We start from the raw sequence: 9,516 nt of genomic DNA, 5'->3' as shown, positions 1-9,516 counted from the left end.
CTAGGGCAACAACTAGAAAATTAAAAGAAAAATTGAATTAAATGACACAAAATCAAATAACCTGATTGAAAAATAAGCAAATGACTTGAATAGACATCTATTCAAAGATTATATATAAAATGGGTAAAAAGATACTCAACATCACTAATCATTAGAAAAATAGAAAATCAAAACCATAATGAGATGTCACCTTAAACCTATTATGATATAAGGCTGTTAAAAACAAACAAAAAATTGCAGAAAATAACAAGTGTTGGTTAGGATGTGGAGAAATTGAGACATATATCATTGGTGGGAATATGGAATTATCCTCAAAAAATAGAGCTACCATATCATTCAGCAATCTCACTTCTTTTCTTTAAAAGATTTTATTTATTTATTTGGGGGAAAGGCAGAGGGCACAAGTAGGGGAGGTAGGAATGGTAGAGGGAGGGAGAGAAACAGGCTCTTCTCTGAGCAGGGAGCCCAACATGGGGCTCCATCCAGGGAATCATGACCTGAGCCTAAGGCAGACACTTAATAGACTGAGCCACCCAGGCACCTCTCACTTCTTTTTTTTCTTTTTAAGATTTTTTATTTTTTATTTTTTTTATTTTTTTATTTATTTATGATAGTCACACACACACAGAGAGAGAGAGAGAGAGAGAGGCAGAGACATAGGCAGAGGGAGAAGCAGGCTCCATGCACCAGGAGCCCAACGTGGGATTCGATCCCAGGTCTCCAGGATCGCGCCCTGGGCCAAAGGCAGGCGCCAAACCGCTGCGCCACCCAGGGATCCCCTTAAGATTTTTTTTAAAAAGTAATCACTACACCCAGGATCACCTGGGTGGCTCAGTGGTTGAGCATCTGCCTTGGGCTCAGGTGGTGATCCCAGGGTCCTAGGATTGAGTCCCACATCAGGCTCCTTGCAGGGAGTCTGCTTCTGCCTATGTCTCTGCCCCTCTCTCTGTGTCTCTCATGAATAAATAAAGAAGAAAGGAAGGAAGGAAGGAAGGAAGGAAGGAAGGAAGGAAGGAAGGAAGGAAGGAAGGAAGGAAGGAAGGAAAGAAAGAAAGAAAGAAAAGAAAGAGAGAGAGAGAGAAAGAAAGAAAGAAAGAAAGAGAAGGAAAGAAAAGAAAAGAAGGAAATCACTATACCCAACATGGGGCTCAAACTCACAATCCTGAGATGAAAATTTGCATGCTACACCGAATGAGCCAGCCAGGTACCCCAGCAATCTCACTTCTAGGTACCTATTCGGAAGAATTGAAAGCAAGGTCTTGAAGAGACATTTCCACATCCATTTTTATAGCCACAGTATTCCCAATATCCATGATGTGGAAGTAACCCAAATGTATATCTACATATGAATTCATAAATCATGGTGTATATATAAAATGGATTATTCACCTTTAAAAAGGAAAGAAGTTCTATCACATGCTACAGCATGGATGAACCTTGAGGACATTATACTAAGTATTTGCCATAAAAAGACAAATACTACATGGTTACACTTATATGAAGTATCTAGACTAAGCAAACTCATAGAGACAAATTACAATAGCAGTTGCCATGGGGTGGGGTGTTATTATTTAAAGAGTATAGAGAATTTGTTCTGTGTGATGAAAAAGTTCTGGAGATCTATTTCACAACAAAGTGAATATATTTAGCACTACTGAGCTATACACTTCAAAATGGTTAAGATGGCAAATTTTATGTTATGTGTTTTTTACCATGAAACAAAAACAATAGCATTTATACAAATAATAACCATTATAATAGATAACTATTTATAATAACAATAAAAAGATAAGAGATAAAATACTTAGGAATAAACTTGATAAGAATTGTCAAAGATCTCCATGAAGAAAATTATGAAACATTCATGGAAGACAATATAGACTTGAACAAATGAGAAGATATCCTTTCTTTTTGACAGAACATCTCATCATCACAGAGATGTCAATTTTCCTTAATTTATAAAGTTAATGTCTTCTCAGTTAAAACCCAGTTAATTTGTATATGAGTCTAGAGAATTTCTCAAAACTTGTATGCAAAAAACAAAAGAATAGCTAGGAAAAAAATGAAAAACAAAAAACAAAAAACAAAAAACAAAAAAACAAAAAATAAAACCTCTGAGTGGAGTCTACCCCTGTTAGATATTCAAATATACTACAATGTCTATAATTAAAACAATTTGGTACTGAGCATGAATGGTCAGGCCAATGGGATAGAAAATACAGACATAGACCAACTACCAATAGAAATCTGGTATATGATAAAGGTGAGATCTTACATCATTTGAGGAAAGATGATCTTTTAGTAATATGTTATTGGGACAACTGGAGAAGAGGAAATTTGACCCATTCCTCACACCATATATAAGAAGAAACTCCAAAGAGATCAGAGTTTTAATGGAAAGAGGGAAGAAAGGGGAAGGAGGGAGGAGGAATTATATATATTCTAAAAGAAAATCTGGGTGAATTTGTCTATAGCTTCAGTAAGGAAAGGTTTTTTTTGTTTTGTTTTGTTTTTTAGCTATAATACAAGGCTTTTTAACTATAACTAAAATCCCAGATGCAACACAAGAGATTGACAAGTTTGACTATATAAAAATATAAATCTTTGAAATGACAAGAACTCATAAGCAAAGTTGAAAGGCAAATAAACTTTAAAAATATTTGTAAAATATATCAGTTAAAGGACTAATCCTTCATATACTAAGGTTTTTTAAGAATGGGTGGGGGGGAGACAAAAATCCTATAGAAAAATGGGCAAAAGTCATGAACAGTGAATTCAGACACATAAAAATGGCCCTGAGACCTATGTAAAAATGTAACTTTAATCCAAACAAGGGAAAATGTTAAAAGTATCTTGTGATACCATTTATCATCCATTATGTGGGCAAAAAGTCAAAATCCAATATACTTTGTTGATGAGGCTATGATTTAATAATAGACGCTCTTGTGTTGCTATGAATACTAAATGGCACAACCTCTTTGAGGAGGAATTCAGCAACAACACACAAACTACATAACTATGTTTTCTTTGACTCAGTAATCATACTTATGAGAACTTGCCTTGATGATACACTTCAATAAATATAAAAATATGTATGGCTAACTTTATTAATCATACCTTTAACTGTAATAGAGATATTAGAAACTACATAAATATCTAGGCATTAGAAATTGAATGAAAAAAAAGAAATTAAGTGAATGAAGTATGGAACATTCACACAATTGGGTATTTACTACTGTTAAAAAGAGTGAGGAAAATTTGTATGAACAGATATGGAGTGATTTCTAGCACACATTGTTTACTGAAGTAACAAGTATAAGGGAGATATATAGGATATATATATTTTTTTTACACTAAAGGAGATATATATCTCCCTTAGTGTAAAAAGTAGAGAAAACCAGAAAACAATGAAGCACTATACCTACAATGGGTAAATGAAAGCCATAATCACACTGAAGGGAGGAAAAAGAACAAACTTAACCAAGTTACTCTAAACATAGTATTCAATTATATACCCACAGTCTTGGATGAGGTGGAATGGCTAGGCTGAACTGAAAGCATATCCTTAAATCTTTTCTTGGTAAGGTTGTCCTAGGTAGTAGTATGGGCAATGAAATTCTGAAACAAATTTGAATGAATTTTAAGATTAATACATAATAAATACATTATTTTCATTGAGGAAGAAACAACATACAAATATAGAATAAGGAAAGGCAAGAACCAACTTTGTGGGCATGAATTAGAGTTGGTGATATTAATGTAAACCCATGATTTCTAAATATGTGTCTGTGTGTATGTATATGTATATGTGTGTATATATTTATATAGAGAGAAATTTCCTAGTTTTGCCCATTGAAGGGCAAGAATCAAGATACTCCAGTTCAGAGAGCACACTTAGCACTGAGAACTTGGTCTAGTCAAATCTTGACAAACTGGGCTGAAAAATTAGTACGTACATTATAATGAAGTACAAACCATTAGGAAAAAGAATAGCAACTCATGAATCCAGAGTGATAATACAGGTCAATAAGGAAGGAGGAAAAGGGGCTCTTGTTTATAATAAAATGCCAAGTGCTAATCCGTAAATTGAGAGAGAATCCTGAACTTGGAGAATCAGTAGTTTGCAACCATCACAGTCAAGATTTGATTAAACAGTGGGATTCATATTTCATAAATACATGCCGTACATGTCGTACACACCGCCAGCCACGGTCCTTCAGCAGATTGATTCCATAGCTGACGCTGATATCGTAAATGCTGCAAAGAAGTTTGTTTCTGGCTGGAAGTCCATGGCAGCAAGCAGAAATTTGGGCCATACACCTTTTGTTGATGAGTTGTAATACTGAAACACATCTTTCAGGGAAGAGCTGAACGTTTTCTCAACCCAGAGCAGAAAACATATGAAAGTCAAAAATCTCTAATATAACATTTATCTTTTTTTTCCCAATGAGATGAGATGTCTTAGAACATAAATACAGGTTTTTGTTCTCAGCTGACTTAAAGTCAATACAACATTCTGTTTAAATGTTTTTCTTGCATCTTTGCAATTGGCTAATAAAGTATTTATTATATGCTGAAAAAATATATATATATATTTGAGAAGCTTAACAGATCCTCTCCTCTGAGAAAAAGTGGTAAAACAAGGTAAATATATAAACAAATTAATATTTTTAAAGAAGTCTCTGGAAATTGACAAAAGGGCATACAACAAATTGAGAAGCAAATGCTCAGGAAAATCTATGCATCTCAGTAAGAAGAGTGGGATTCTACATCACTGAAACCAGCGGCGCTGCTCCCATCATCACTACTTCCATGTTACAGAAATTTTAACTATGGGTAGATCAGCTTCTGAGAAATGACAGCTCCCATTCTCCCTCACAGGTTCTGCTCCAGGAAAGGCTGGGGCAGGTTGGAAAGGCCAGTGGCTGCTATCTCCACACCCATGGCTCTGGTCTTGTATTGTGGAGGTTCTGTGCAAGATGGTCATGGACCATCATGAGGACTGGAAACTGCCTGGCCTTGTCTAGAGGGGTTAACTTTATTTGAAGTAGAAAATGGAAAAAGCCATGCCCAGGAACATTGCTAAGAACAGTTAGAGATCAGTGACAAATCATCAAGAAAGGATAACATCAAAAAAAAAAAAAAAAAAAAAGAAAGGATAACATCTCTGTGCTACTAGTAATGGTAAATAAAACTGTATTGTCACAAATTTCAGCAGGAGATTTAGGGAAAGAGCCAAAGAGAGCCTATTCACATTCATCCTTATTCATTTGACAAGTTACACACATGAGCTAGACTTCACACAAATAACCAGAAGTTACTGGACCCTGGCTGAACATGGAACAGGCTTGTAATTTTGAACCTTGATAGCAGTCCACACACTATAAACAGATCCAACAGCAGATTGGAAGCATTTCTGCCTCAGCAGGCTTAAGCATAACCTCTGACGAATCATTGACCATTAAGCTAAGCTAACCCAGGGGTGATGTCTAGGAAGCTTAAAAAGGAAAAAGGAAGACAAATGAACAGTGACATACATTAGAGACTACACAATGCAGAGAAAATAGACTTCCCAAATTTTGTCTGATCAAGTCACTAAGAAAGAAACAAAAAACAGCAACAAAAAACTTGTTGGAGAATAAGAGAACACAGAATAAGAACTAACAGTTGCTATATTATCTAAATGCCCAGATGTCAGCAAAAAATAATGAGATGGGTGGGAAACCTGGGTGGCTCAGTGGTTGGACATCTGCCTTTGGCTCAGGACATGATCCTGGAGTTCTGGGATCGAGTCCCACATTGGGCTTCTGCATGGAGCCTGCTTCTCCTCCCTCTGCCTGTGCCTCTGCCTCTCTCTGTGTGTCTCTCATGAATAAATAAATAAAATATTTTTTTTAAATAATGAGATGAGCAAGGAAACAGTCAAGTGTACCCATACACAGGGGGAGAAAAAACTCAATAGAAACTGCCTTTGGGGATACAAAGATGTTAGAGTTAACAGACTTTCAAAGCAACTACTATAAATACGTTCCAAGAAAAAAAGGAATCCATATTTAATGCATTAAACAAAAGTATGATAATAATGACTCAGCAAATAGAGAATATTAATAAAGAAATGGAATTTAAAAGAGAGAGAGAAAGATTGAGAGAGAGAGAGAAAGAACCAAGCAGAAATATTTGAATTGAAAAGTACAATGACTAGAATAAAAACCAGAGGGGCTCAAAGAATTGATTTTAGCTGACAGAAGAAAACATCACTAAAGGGACACCTGGGTGGCTCAGTGGTTGAGCATTTGCCTTTGGCTCAGGGCATGATCCCAGGGTCCTGGGATCCAGTTCTGCATTGGGCTCCCTTCAGGGAGCCTGCTTCTCCCTCTGCCGATGTCTCTGCCCCTTTCTCTGTGTGTCTCTCATGACTAAATAAATAAAATCTTTAAAAAAAAAAAAAAAAAAAAAGATCAGTGAAACTGAAGACAGATCAATAGGGATCATCCAATCTGAAGAACAGAAGGAAAAAAAAAAAAAAAACCCACCATGAACAGAGCCTCAGACATCTGTGATATCATTAAGCATACCAATATATGTATATGTATAATGGAAGTACCAGAAGGAGAGGAAAAAGGAATCCTATTGGTTTAGTATTGGTGTCATAACAAATTACCAAAAACATAGTGGCTCAAAACATATATTCATTCCTTCACTCCCTATTTGACAGTAACATAGGTTAATAATCTAACATATGTCTCATGGGACTAAAATCAAAGTGTTGTCAGGGCTGCATTCCTTTCTCAAGGCTCTAGGGGAAATTTTTGTTTTTCATTTTCCAGCTTCTATGGGACTCCTACCTTTCTTCACTCATAGCTCCCTTTTTAGCTTTAAAACCAACAATACTGCATCTCTGTTCATTCTTTGTAGTCACATCTCATTCCAACATTGACCTCAGTCAGGAAAGGTTCTTTTGAGGACTTCTGATTTGGTTGGGCCCATCCAGATAATCTAAACTAATCTTTCCAACTCAAGGTCTTTGATCTTAATTTATCTGCAAAGTACTCTTTTCCATGTAAAGTAACATATTCATAGGTTGCATAGATGAGGACATGGACATTTGCAGGGTGGGAATGGGGGTGGGAGTGCATTATTCTACTTACCACAAGAGCAGAGAAAAACATTCAAAATAATAACAGCTGATCACTTTTCTCAAATTTGATTAAAACAAGCTACACAAGAAGTTCAGTAAAATCCAAGTAGAATAAAAAAAAAAAAAAATCCAAGCATGGACACATCTTAAGCCAACAGTTGAAAGACAAAAACAATGAAAAATCATGAAGGCAACAAGACAATACATTAGATATAAAAAAAATTACAATAAGAGTTGATTTCTTATTAAACATCATGGAGGCCAGAATACAGTGGAATGATATATTTAAAGTGATGAAAGAATAAAAATTTCTGTATACAGAAAAAATTTTCAAATATGAAAACAAAGGTATTTCCATCTAAACAAAGACTGACAGAATTTATTGCTATCAGACGTGCTTTAAAAGAAATATTAGAGGGGCTTCTGGGTGGCTCATCTGGTTAATGTCCAACTTTTGATTTTGGCTCAGGTCATGATCTTAAGGTCACGGCATCGAGACCCATGTTGAACTCTGTGCTTAGCACAGAGTGTGCTTAAGATTCTCTTTCTCTCTGTGCCCATCCCCCCCACTCACACACATTCTCTCTCTAAATAAGTAAATAAAATTTTTAAAAGAAATACCAGAGGGAGTAACATCAGAAAGATGGGTACATAGGTCATTCCTGACTTTGCTTCCTCTCATAAGAAAAACAACTAACAACTATTTATAGACAAGACATTGCTGAGAAATCCTAGAACACAGAGGTGATGCTGAAGCATTCCCTGCACTATAGAGACCAAGACAGACATTAGAGGGTAATAGGAATGGTTACATTTGCTGACTGCATTGCTGCTGGCATAGAACTATGTTGAGAGGTACCCCCTGAACCTATGCTTTCTCTAGTGAGAAAAGAGAGCTTGACAACTCAGATCTTGGTGACTGAATTCCTACCTGCAGCACCCAGGTTAGGGAATTCATTGCACAGTCTTGCCTGATTTGGAGCCCCAAACGATGAGCTAGTCAGGCCCATCTTCCTGTCCTGCCAGGACAGAGAGGCTAGTTCATAGCTCTACCTACTGCTGATTTTAGTATCCAGTCTTGACCAGCTAGTAAGACTGACCGGAGAATACAGGCAACCACAGAGCCCATCCTATAGCCTCACTTTGGCAGGAAATCAAACCAGCAATTCTACCCAACTATATAAGTGAAAAATGGTAAAAAGAGAAAAAGAAGATCATTACATAATGTTAAAAAGATCAATCCAATGGGTAACTCAATCAGTTGAGCAGTCAACTACTGCTCATGATCAGGTTATGATCTTGGGGTCCTGGAATGAGCCCCGTGTTAGGCTTTGTGCTCAGTGTAGAGTCCGCTTGAGGATTTTTTCTCTCCCTCTGCCCCTCCCTCACTGTTCATACTCTCTAAAAATAAGTAAATAAATCTTTAAAAACATATCTATATATAACGACTGTCAATATTTATGTGTCTAACATCAGAGCACCTGAATATACAAAGCAAAAACTAACCAGAACTAAAAAAAGAAATAAACAGCAATAAGATATTAGTTGGAGACCTAATGCCCCACTGTCAACAATGTATAGATTATCCAGGCAGAGAATCAAAGAAATAGTGGATTTGAACAACACTATAAATCAGATGGACTTAATCAACACACACAGAATATTCGATTCAACAATTCTTCTCAAGGGCATATGGAACGTTTTCTAGGATAAACTGTATGTTGTCTTTTAAGAATTTATTTATTCATGAGAGAGAGAGAGAGAGAGAGGCAGAGACACAGGCAGAGGGAGAAGCAGGCTCCTCACAGGGAGCCCAATACGGGACACGATCCCCAGATCTCGAGATCACAACCTGAGCGGAAGCCAGATGCTCAACCACTGAGCCACCCAGGCATCCCAGATACACTGTATGTTAGGCCATAAAACAAGTCTTAGAAAATTCAAGAAATTAAAATCATATCAAGTATCTTCTTAGACCACAATAATATGAAACTAGAAATCAATAACAGGAGAAAAATGGAAAAATCCAAGAATACATGGGAATTAAATAACTTTCCTGAACAACCAATCCCAATGGATCAGAGAAGAAATAAAAAATGAAAAATAACTTGCAATAAATGAAAGTGAAAAAGAAACATACCAAAATTTTTGGGATGCAGCAAAAGCAGTTCCATGAGGAAAGTTTATATCAGTAAATATCCACATTAAGAAACAAGAAAGATCTCAAATAAACAACTTAACTCTATGCCTTAAGAAACTAGAAGGGGCACCTGGCTGGCTCAAGCAAGTGACTCTTGATCTTAGGGTCATGAGTTTGAGTCCCATGTTGGGGGTAGAGTTTACTTAATAAAAAAAATTTTGTTTTTAATGAAAGGAAA

The sequence above is a fragment of the Canis aureus genome, chromosome 4 (genome assembly GCF_053574225.1).
Source record: "Canis aureus isolate CA01 chromosome 4, VMU_Caureus_v.1.0, whole genome shotgun sequence".
Classification (NCBI taxonomy): domain Eukaryota; kingdom Metazoa; phylum Chordata; class Mammalia; order Carnivora; family Canidae; genus Canis; species Canis aureus.
This window is presented reverse-complemented; position numbering follows the sequence as displayed.